Here is a 12,953-nt window from a genome sequence, read left to right on the forward strand (position 1 = left end):
CCGTATAAATGCACCTGCACTGTGATAGTCTCAGAGGTCCGTTAAAAGCGCAGAGAGCATCATGAAGAACAAGGAACACACCAGGCAGGTCCGAGATAATGTTGTGAAGAAGTTTAAAGCCGGATTTGGATACAAAAAGATTTCCCAAGCTTTAAACATCCCAAGGAGCACTGTGCAAGCGATAATATTGAAATGGAAGGAGTATCAGACCATTGCCTTGTCTGTTAGTTAGGAGGGGCCGCCACCCGCCACAGGAAAGGGATGAGTGTATGTCAGGGTAGGTGTGTGTGTGTCTTTTCTCAGGGCCTAGTGAAGGTAGGGTGGGCACCCAGGCTATGACAACCACTGCAGGATGCCAGCCTTCCAGTTTCTGTACCCTACTCTATCAGAATATGCACTGTAAACCCCATGCCACTCCTTACTTCTCTCAAATAAATGGTATTTATTAAGTTTAACGTCTCATGTTTTAATGTCATGTGCAGAAGTACAGTGAAGTGCCTTTCTTGCAAGCTCTAAACCCAACAATGCAGTAATCAATATCAATGTAGTACTAAGTAAATAAAAAATAAGAATAACACGAGAAGTAAATCATCTATATACAGGGTCAGTTCCAATACCCTATTTACAATGTGCAGGGATACTGGAGTGATAGAGGTAGATATGTATAGGGGTAAGGGGTATGCATCAGGATATAATAAACAGAGTAGATGCAGCATTTATGTTGATTGTTTGTGTGTGTGGTGTGTGTGTGTGTGTGTGTGTGTAGAGTAGGTATAAATGTGTGTGCATGTTATGTGTATGTGAGCAAATTAAACGAGTTTTTGTGCGTGTGTGTGTTGGAGTGTCAGTGTGTGTGAGTTTGTGGAGTCCTGTGTGTGCGCTGTAGAACCTTTTGAGGATTTGAGGGCCGGAGGTACCTGCACCTTCAGCCTCTGTTCTGTCTCTGTCTCTGGTTCTACCTCTGGCTTCTACCTCGGGTTCAGATCCTCAAGCTCCCACCCTCATCAGACCGTGAGGCTGCCTGAGAGACCAGCCCATTCATCATCCATGATAAATATTACAGCCGGCTCGGGTCCACACCACCCTTCGGTTTTCGATGGGTCATCTAAACCACTTGAGGTAAAAGAACATCCAGACTTCCTCGGCTGTTTCACCAGCTGTCATCATCGGCAGCTCGATGGTGAGCAACAGGTGCAGAAACTCTGTGCTACCCAGGAGCACAAGTACAGGACATTACAAGGCTGCTTCCTACAATTCTATGACAGATGCCTGGACCTGACACTGTCATAGTCCATGCGGGGTCAAACGACATCAGGAGGGCTAGATCGTAACTTCTGAAAATGGATTTTAAAGAACTGATTCTAGCACTGAAAGATTAAAAAACAAAAGGCCAATAATTTCAGCTCAGTTAAACCCTATCATTGTGATGTTGAGTTGTCCTAATGATTCCTCAAATGTACATTATCCCATGGGCATTGGCAGAGACAATGTAAGTAACTTCATTTATGTCCCCCTAACTGCCCTGAATACCTCTGTTGGTCCTACAGTTATTGTATGCAGTAATCATGTGCCTATGAACAGAATTACCCTGTTAGCACTGAGTCCCTGTGCCCTAGTAGAAAGTCCACCGCACTATCAGCTCTAATATAAATAACATTAGCAAGACTACTTCTGATAAGCTTCTCAGTGAAGCATTAAAACATTCAAGCAACCCAGAAAAGTACAAAAAATTGTCCATATTAACATATGTAGCCTAAGAAACAAGGTTCATGAAGAAAATAGCTTGTAACAGATGATATTCATATCTCTGAAACTCACTTAGACAATACCTTTGATGATACAGTGATAGCAATACATGGCTATAACATTACCGAAAAAAAACAGAAATATCAGTGGGGGAGGTGTTAAGATCTACAGTTGATGATGGAAGTTTACATACACTTAGGTTGGAGTCATTAAAACTCGTTTTTCAACCACTCCACAAATTGTTTGATAACAAACTATAGTTTTGGCAAGTAGGTTAGGAAATCTACTTTGTGCATGATACAAGTCATTTTTCCAACAATTGTTTACAGACAGATTATTTCACTTGTAATTCACTGTATCACAATTCCAGTGGGTCAGAAGTTTACATACACTAAGTTGACTGTGCCTGTAAACAGCTTGGAAAATGCAAATAAATTATGTCATGGCTTTAGAAGCTTCTATCAGAAGGCTAATTGACATCATTTGAGTCAATTGGTGGTGTACATGTGGATGTATTTCAAGGCCTACCTTCAAACTCAGTGCCTCTTTGCTTGACATCATTGGAAAATCTAAAGAAATCAGCCAAGACCTCAGAAAACAATTGTAGACCTCCAGCAGTCTGGCTCATCATTGGGAGCAATTTACGAATGCCTGAACATACCACATCCATCTGTACAAACTATAGCATGCAAGTATAAACACCATGGAATGACGCAGCAGTCATACCGCTCAGGAAGGAGACGCATTCTGTCTCCTAGAGATGAACGTACTTTGGTGCGAAAAGTGCAAATCAATCCCAGAACAACAGCAATGGGCCTTGTGAAGATGCTGGAGGAAACAGGTACAGTAAAACGAGTCCTATATCAAAATAACCGGAAAGGCCGCTCAGCAAGGTCGAAGCCACTGCTCCAAAACAGCCATAAAAAATCCAGACTACGGTTTGCAACTGCACATGGGGAAAAATATTGTAATTCTGGGAGAAATGTCCTCTGGTCTGATGAAACAAAAATAGAACTGTTTGGCCATAATGACCATTGTTATGTTTGGAGGAAAAGGGGGAGGCGTGCAAGCCAAAGAACACCATCCCAACCGTGAAGCACGGCGGTGGCTCCATCATGTTGTGAGGGTGCTTTGCTGCAGGAGGGACTGGTGCACTTCACAAAATAGATGACATCATGAGGCAGGAAAATTATGTAGATATCAGTCAGCAAGTTAAAGCTTGGTCACAAATGGGTCTTCCAAATGGACAATGACCATAAGCTTACTTCCAAAGTTGTGGCAACATGGCTTATGGACAACAGAGTCAAGGTATTGGAGTGGCCATTACAAAGCCCTGACCTCAACCATATAGAAAATGTGTGGGCAGAACTGAAAAAGCATGTGCGAGCAAGGTCTACAAACCTGACTCAGTTACACCAGCTGTGTCAGGTGAAATGGGTCAAAATTCTGTGGAAGCTTGTGGAAGGCTACCCGAAACGTTTGACCCACGTTAAACAATTTAAAGGCAATGCTAACAAATACTAATGGAGTGTATGTAAAGTTCTGACCCACTGGGAATGTGATGAAATTTTTACTAGGATTAAATGTCATGAATTGTGAAAAACTAAGTTTAAATGTTTTTGGCTAAGATGTATGTAAACTTCAGACTTCAGATGTATATTCAGAACCAAATTCCTGTAAAGCTTAGAGAGGATCTCATGTTAAATACTGATGAAGTAGTATGGCTACAGGTTCATCTGTCTCACCTAAAGCCCATTCTTGTGGGAAGCAGCTATAGACCAACAAGTGCTAACAGTCAGTATCTGGATAATGTGTGAAATGCTTAATTATGTATGTGATATCAACAGATAAGTATATATTTCTGGGTGATTTAAATATTGACTGGCTTTCATCAAGCTGCCCACTCAAGAGAAACTTCAAACTGTAACCAGTGCCAGCAACCTGCTTCAGGTTGTCAGTCAACATACCAGGGTAGTTACAAGTGGCACAGGAATGAAACCATGAACATGTATGGATCTCATCTTTACTAATGCTGCAGAAATTTGCTTTAAAGCAATATCAAATTCCATAGGATGTAGTGATCACAATATTGTAGCCATATCTAGGAAAACCAAAGTTCCAAAGGCTTTGTGTATAAGAGGTAATACAATAAGTTTTGCACTGATTCTTATGTTGTCACGGATCGTCAGGCTCCCACACCTTATGGACGGCGGGTGGCGGGTGATGTACTGTAACACCTGTTCCCGCTTCCCGTCTCTGGCCCTCGAGGGCGCCAGGCTGCCCTTCATTACGCACACCTGTTACCATCATTACAATCATCATTGCTCATTGTTCTCACCTGGAATATTTTACTTTTTGATTACCCTTGTATATCTATCTGCTCCTCAGTTTGTTCCCCTTGTCAGCATTATTGTTTTCCCCTGTCCAGACGCTGTCCATATTCTGTTCCTGTCCATGTTTCATTAAATGTTCCCTGCCTGTACATGCTTCTTGTCTACAAACATATGTTGATAATGTAAAGAATATTTGCTGGTCTGTAGTGTGTAATGAGGAGCAACCAGACGCTGTGCTTGACACATTTATAAAATGTTACTAATAAATCAAATCAAATCAAATGTATTTATATATAGCCCTTCAGCTGATATCTCAAAGTGCTGTACAGAAACCCAGCCTAAAACCCCAAACAGCAAGCAATGCAGGTGTAGAAGCACGGTGGCTAGGAAAAACTCCCTAGGAAGAAACCTAGAGAGGAACCAGGCTATGTGGGGTGGCCAGTCCTCTTCTGGCTGTGCCGGGTGGAGATTATAACAGAACATGGCCAAGATGTTCAAATGTTCATAAATGACCAGCATGGTCAAATAATAATAATCACAGGCAGAACAGTTGAAACTGGAGCAGCAGCACGGCCAGGTGGACTGGGGACAGCAAGGAGTCATCATGTCAGGTTGTCCTGGGGCATGGTCCTAGGGCCAGCATGCACCCAGTAAAATACCCTTTGTTTGATGAGGAATTTAAAAATGTTATGGTTGAGAGTGATGAGGCAAAAGAAGTGGCAAATAAGTCTGGCAGCCCAACCGATTGGTAAATGTACTGCAAATTGAGAAATCATGTGACGAAACTAAATTAAACAAAAAATTAACTAAACTACGAAACAAACCTAAATTCTATTAAGAATGATAGTAAAAAGCTTTGGGGCACCTTAAATATATATTTATATATTTTCTTGCAATATTGACACAATTTTGATTAATGATTTTTGCATTGACGGTTTGGAGTGGATCACAGACCAACACTCTACCGCCACATTGGATGTGGACCGTGAGGGACCATCGCTGATGACCCAATCTGCACACATCGCATCATCCATAATACTAAAGAGTGTATAAAACTTTTATTTTCTGATTAATAAAGAAAATAAAATTTTCGCAAAGATTTGCCTATGTTTACATCTTTACAGAAAATGTTTTGTGATTGAAGCTCTGCATTTGAAATGCTGCATTTTTTAAAACAGAATGAGTAGAGATGTGCTTTGGAAACAGCAATTTGGATTAAATATGATGATGTTTGCCTTTCCGTGCCTTATATAGGCTACTACTGAGTATGATGCAAACATATCCTCAGATATGTCACCTTCATGTGATGAAGCACAATGAGTTTTGATGCCTAAACATGGGAAATAACCTTAGCGGTGGACATTTCACGAGCCAGATTTAGCCAATTTTCGATCAGACATACAAGGATGAAATATTAAAATGTAAAAACATCTATTGAAATTTTGGAGGTCCTTGTGCCTCCCGAGTGGGAAATCAGTCTAAGAGGCATCCCTACAGACCCAGGTTCGATCCTGGGCTGTATCACAACCGGCCGTGATCGGGGGTTCCATAGGGCAGCGCACAATTGGCCCAGAATAGTCTGGGTTAGGGAAAGTTTGGCCGGGGGGGCTATACTTGGCTCATCGTGATCTAGCGATTACTTGTGGTGGGCCAGGTGCCTGTAGTTGAACAGTGTTTCCTCCGACACAATGGTGTCGGATTAAGTGGGCGGGTGTTAAGAAGCGAGGTTTGGCGGGTCATGTTTCGGAGGATGCATGACTCGACCTTCACCTCCCGAGCCCATTGGGGAGTTGCAGCCAATTTTCATAGGTCCGGATTGGATGCATGTATAAACTGTCCTATTACAAAGAATATCCTAGCAATACTGGGTGATTTGAAAAGTCAATCAATAATATAAGAATACTTTTAGAATTTTTTAAAATCTTTTATCTTTGGAAAGGTTCAGAACTTTTGTGAAATAGCAGTTGAAAAATATATGGCAAATAGAAATCCAATATAGAAGGTGTTTAGAGATAAATTGGAGTAGTTGAATGGAGCTGAAGGGTGGGACTAATAACAACAAGATAACAAATGTAAAATATACTATATCTGTAAAATATACACTACTGTTAAAAAGTTTGGTGTCACTTAGAAATATCCTTGTTTTTGAAAGAAAAACATTTTTTTGTCCACTAAAATAACATCAAATTGATCAGAAATACAGTGTAGACATTGTTAATTTTGTAAATGGCTATTGCAACTGGAAATGGCTGATTTGTAATGGAATATATACATAGGTGTACAGAAGCCCATTATCAGCAACCATCACTCCTGTGTTCCAATGGCACGTTGTGTTAGCTTATCATTTTAAGAGGCTAATTCATTGGAAAACCCTTTGGCAATTATGTTAGCACGGCTGAAAAATGTTGTTCTGATTAAAAGATAGTTCCGAAAAATCTAAATAACTTCACAGATCTTCACACATGCACCTGAACATGCACCTGATGAACGGTCATTAAGACACTAACAGCTTACAGATGGTAGAAAAGTCACAGTTATGAAAATTTAGGACACTAAAGAGGCCTTTCTACTGACTCTGAAAAATACCAAAAGAAAGATGCCCAGGGTCCCTGCTCAGCTGTGTGAACGTGCCTTAGGCATGCTGCAAGGAGGCATGAGGACTGCAGATGTGGCCAGGGCAATAAATTGCGATGTCCGTACTGTGAGATGCCTAAGACTGCGCTACAGGGAGACAGGACGGACAGCTGATCGTCCTCGCAGTGGCAGACCACATGTAACAACACCTGCACAGGATCGATGCATCCAAACATCACACCTGTGGGACAGGTACAGGATGGCAACAGAAAATGCCCGAATTACACCAGGAATGCACAATTCCTCAGTCAGTGCTCAGACTGTCCGCAATAGGCTGAGTGAGGCTGGATTGAGGGCTTCTAGGCCTGTTGTAAGTCAGGTCCTCACCAGACATCACCGGCAACAATGTTTGGGCACAAACCCACCGTTGCTGGACCAGACAGGACTGGCAAAAACTGCTCTTCACTGACAAGTCACGGTTTTGTCTCACAAGTGGGGATGGTCGGATTCTCGTTTATCGTCGAAGGAATGAGCGTTACACCAAGGCCTGTACTCTGAAGCGGGATTGATTTGGAGGTGGAGGGTCCATCATGGTCGGGGATGGTTTGTCACAGCATCATTGGACTGAGCTTGTTGTCATTGCAGGCTATCTCAACAGTGTGCAATATAGGGAAGACATCCTCCTCCTTTATGTGGTACCCTTCCCGCAGGAATCGGTTAAGCTTCTCTGACAGCTGATGACAATGCCACCAGCAATGCTGCTCATTCTTTGTGTGAATTCCTGCAGGTCTTGAATGTCAGTGTTCTGCCATGGCCAGCGAAGAGCCCGGATCTCAATCCCATTGAGCACGTCTGGGACCTGTTGGATTGGAGGGTGAGGGCTAGGGCAATTCCCCCCAGAAATGTCCGGAAACTTGGAAGTGTGGGGTAACATCTCACAGCAAGAACTGGCAAATCTGGTGCAGTCCATTCGGAGGAAATGCACTGCAGTACTTAATGCAGCTGGTGGCCACACCAGACTGTTCCTTTAGATTTTTACCCCCCCTTTGTTTAGGGACACATTATTCAGTTTCTGTTAGTCACATGTCTGTGGAACTTGTTCAGTTTATTTCTCAGTTTTTGAATCTTGTTATGTTCATACAAATATTTACACATGTTAAGTTTGCTGAAAATAAACACAATTGACAGTGAGAGGACGTTTCTTTTTTAGCTGAGTTTATATTCAGGGACTACCATTACCAGATCAAAGTACAGGATTATGAGGTATTTGAGATAGATATATACATGAAGGTAGGGTAAAGTGACTAGGCATCAGGATCGATAATAATAGGAGTAAAATAAAGAACAGAGTAACAGCAGCATGTGAGGAGTGTACAAGTGTGTGTGTGATTGTGTAAATAGTGTGTAATGGATCAAAGACAAGATGTGAAAATTTGGTGTCCGAAGTCCATTCATTTAACATAAAAAGATAAATATGTATAAACATAATATTAAATCACTCAACTCTTACCCTTCTTTTGACCCAGAAGTATCTGTGTTGCAAACTATTAAATTAAGGGAGTTATTGAGCTCTAAAGTGTCAAAATGTCCTTCAGTGTAACTGTCTAATGATTTTTTTTTTTTAATTGTAGAAGTTCATCTTAAAAATATAAATGAACACCCATGGCATAATTGTGTTAGTCTTTGCAACAATATATAGAATAATGGGCAACATACTGTATCTAAAAAATATTTTTCAACTTTAATAACTTTTGTCCAAACTTTTGCGCTTCATCAATGTAATTTAGTATAATAAAAGTAAAAAGCTATTTTAACCCTTTCACATGTAAAGGGTTAAACAGTGGTCCCTGAAGTGTACGATAACACCTGTGTGATTAGAACGCTCATTTAGAACGCTTATTTAGAAAGGCCAGTTTCGAATGACTTAACAATCAGCATGGCCACACTTTTCAGAAACTATTTACACAAACACAGTCCTTACAAAGTTACGTCCAGAATGTGAGCAGTATGTTTATAGTATGCATGTTGAAGGGGTGTGTCGTCTACCATCGTTCACATCCCACCATTCACTTTCTGAAGTTCTCAAAATGAGTGAACCCTTACTCACCTCATTTTGTTATAGCATCTTTGGTCCGACAGACAATCAAGTGATACCCAGAATGCATTGTATGTCAACAAAGTAAAAGTAAAACTGACTGAATGAGGCGGAACACACCTCAATTCAAACTGTTATTAGAAAAAAAACGTGTTCGAAAATAATTTAAATTGACAAGTTGGAAATAGACCATGAATAACAAGCTGCATGCTTTGGTTTGAGGGCAGCTCGGATTAAATGTACTGTTACATAACAATCACATTCTGGAATGGAGAGAACGTTCTAACATCACCTGCGTAAAAAAACTCACGCTAGGGCGACCGTTAGAGATACTTGGAACTCACACATGAAAGGGTTAAAGCATATACTCATGTGACTGTGTGTGACATCACAAAGAAAACCCATTGAAGACCCTCTATCAATGTGATCAGGTGAGTAAATCTCTCACCTTTTCAGCCACTAGTAACCTTTGTAACAAAAACGTATGTCCTTCAGTACAACACAGAAAACATACTTTTAATGTTATTATTTTATAAAAATCTATATTAAATAAGAAAAGTAAGGATAATATTTACAGGTAAAGGTCATTACTTTATATTGGTGTACAAGGAACTGACTGTTAAAATGTTTATGTATGAAATCCATGCTTCAGTATCACGTGTTTGCTTTTGTCCTTCAGCACAACAACATTTCATGTTATACCACAATGTCACCCGTTATGCTGAATGACAGTAGATTTTTTATCACGTTTTTACTAGTTTACAATATTTAATCATGCAATTCCTATGAATCCTGAATATAAAAATTGTATACTATTTTATGGCATTGATGATATTTCAAGGCACATTATCTTTATACTGTAGATGCCGTTGTCAAATAAGGAGAGGGCTGCACGGCACAGACAAAAGATTAACGCAGATCCAGTTGCTAGGGAGGAAAGACTAGCCAGAAGAAAAGCTAAAGATATTGTTTTCAGCAACAGAATTGGATATATTAGGATATAAAGCTGGGTGGATTACACTTAACTTTAAGTTGCATTATTGCACTGCAGTTAAGGTATAACTGATGGATTATATTAGTTAATATAATATTACACACACACACACACAATTACTATTTACATTAGCATTAGCAATGAAAAAGTAACAAAACATATTTGAGAGAGAAAGGGAGAGGGAGTTGATTTAACATTTATACTTTGATTAAGTGTTATCATTGTATAGCCTACTGTTAATAGACTACTAACAACATTTAATGGATGTGAATCCTATTGCATGCCAGTGTCATAACTATTACATTTTCGGAGAAGAAAGAAGAATGCAATCCTGATCATCCACCAATCCATACAATGACACAATCTAATGCTGAAAAAAATAAGGAAACGTTGAGATTAAATCAGAGGAGACGCAGTGAAAAAATCTAACAAATTATGTGATGAACTTAACTGCAGTATCCACTGAAGGAAACTCTTTTGAGCAGCCCCTTGTACAACTTGTACGAGTACAACATGAACCTGCACCTCCAGAGCTGGAGCCACCATCTGGGTTCTTGACTCCAGAACACAGCAATCCCTTAATGCTCCAACAGAGGTGAACGTTTCAGAATCAAAATGCAGAAGCAGAAACAGAAACAGAAGATAGCCTGTCCACGATGATAAAACCACCAGTGGACTTAAAAGGAAAGTTCGTAATAGTCAATTATGATTACCAGCCATTTGTCAGCCAAGTTCTGAAGGTTGTGAAAGAGGAGATGGAAATCAGCATGCAACAAGCAGATGAAATACATAATTCATTTGTGTGGCCCCAAGTTAAGGACATCACATACTTCTTCAAGTCGGATATCCAAGCAGTAATCTCCGAACCAGAGCCGTTTAATACAAAACAACGGAATTCAAAACTCTGCAAATCTGACTGGGAAAAGTTTACAGAGCTTTATTAGTAAAAATTCCAAGTTACACACCAGTTACAGTGCCTTGCAAAAGTATTCACCCCTTTTGGCGTTTTTCCTATTTTGTTGATTTTACAACTTGTAATTTAAATGGATTTTTATTTGGATTTCATGTAATGGAAGTACACCAAATAGTTCAAATTGCTGAAGTGAAATGAAAAAAATTACTTGATTCAAAAAATAAAATAAAAAATAAAAAACGGAAAAGTGGTGCGTGCATGTGTATTCACCACCTTTGCTATGAAGCCCCTAAATAAGATCTGGTACAAACAATTACCTTGAGAGGCCACATAATTAATTAAATAAAGTCCACCTGTGTGCAATCTAATGTCACATGATCTGTCACAGGATCTCCGTATATTTACACCTGTTCTGAAAGGCCCCAGAGTCTGCAACACTACTAAGCAAGGGGCACCACCAAGCAAGCGGCACCATGAAAACCAAGGAGCTCTCCAAACAGGTCAGGAACAAAGTTGTGGAGAAGTACAGATCAGGTTTGGGTTATAAAAACATGTCCAAAAATTTGAACATTCCATGGAGCACCATTAAATCCATTATTAAAAAAATGGAAAGATTATGGCACCACAACAAACCTGCCAAGAGAGGGCCAACCATCAAAACTCACAGACCAGGTAAGGAGGGCATTAATCAGAGAGGCAAAAAAGACACCAAAGATAACCCCGAAAGAGCTGCAAAGCACCACATCAGAGATTGGAGTATCTGTCCATAGGACCACTTTAAGCTGTGCACTCCACAGAGCTGGGCTTTACGGAAGAGTGGCCAGAAAAAAAAGCCATTGCTTAAAGAAAAAAAATAAGTAAACGTGTTTGCTGTTCGCCAGAAGACACGTGGGAGACTCCCCAAACATATGAAAGAAGGTACTCTGGTCAGATGAGACTAAAATTGAGCTTTTTTGCCATCAAGGAAAATGTCTGGCACAAACCCAACACCTCCACATCACCCTGAGAATACCATCCCAGTGAAGCATGGTGGTGGCAGCATCATGCTGTGGGGATGTTTTTCATCGGCAGGGACTGGGACACTGGTCAGAATTGAAGGAATGATGAATGGTGCTAAATACAGGGAAATTCTTGAGGGAAACCTGTTTCAGTCTTCCAAAGATTTGAGACTGGTACGGAGGTTCATCTTCCAGCAGGACAGTGACCCTAAGCATACTGCTAAAGCAACACTTGTTTTAAGCAGAACTACAGTTTTTTGCACAATGTTTATAATTAATGCTTTGTTTGAAAAGTTCAATAATGATTTAATCCTACATGATTAAATTTAACTGATTCTACTTGTCAGTTAAACTGTGTTGCATAGTAAAACCCATGTTCTTTATGTGTGTGGCGTATGGGTCATTTCACTCTCTCTCTAGTATGGAAGCATTTACCTAGCCTGCACATTTTACACATCTTATCCTGTTTTTTTACACTGTTTTTTAACTTCAAAATAGTTAAAAGAAAAAAACTATGCTGCTACTAATAATAGTGAATAGGTTCATTATTTATGAATCACATTTAATCAATAGTTGTGGGCCATAGTGTATCAGGGTAAAATAAAATATTGTCATACAGTAAAACACCAGTATTTTATAATAAAATACAATAATTTTGTTTTGTTGACTCAGAGAGACAAAACAAATCTCAAAGGATGAAGTGAAAGATATTTTCATAGATTTTTGCAATTTTTTCAGTGTAAGGCAGGAAGCTTTTGTAAAAAACCTCAACAGATTTTGAGTTGTACGTGGTATTCAAAATAAAATAATGTCATATTTTCTGGGTAGTTTTATTTCTGCCAGTCAAAGCATTGATTACCTTGTGATTATGAAAAAATGGGCAATAAAAAATAAAATAATACTTGCTTGTCACGCCCTGGTCTTAGTATTTTGTGTTTTCTATATTATTTTGGTCAGGCCAGGGTGTGACATGGGTTATTTATGTGGTGTGTTTTGTCTAGTTTTTTTTTGTAGGTAATGGGATTATGGTTAGTGGGGTTGTCTAGAAAGGTCTATGGTTGCCTGGAGTGGCTCTCAATCAAAGGCAGGTGTTTATTGTTGTCTCTGATTGGGAACCATATTTAGGCAGCCATATTCTTTGAATGTTTCATGGGTGATTGTTCCTGTCTCTGTGTTAGTTTGCACCAGAATAGGCTGTTTAGGTTTTCACGGTTCGTTTATTGTTTTGTTTTGTTCGTGTTTATCTTTTATTAAACATGTATCGAAATAACCACGCTGCATTTTGGTCCGCCTCTCCTTC

The sequence above is a fragment of the Oncorhynchus kisutch genome, linkage group LG11 (genome assembly GCF_002021735.2).
Source record: "Oncorhynchus kisutch isolate 150728-3 linkage group LG11, Okis_V2, whole genome shotgun sequence".
NCBI lineage: Eukaryota > Metazoa > Chordata > Actinopteri > Salmoniformes > Salmonidae > Oncorhynchus > Oncorhynchus kisutch.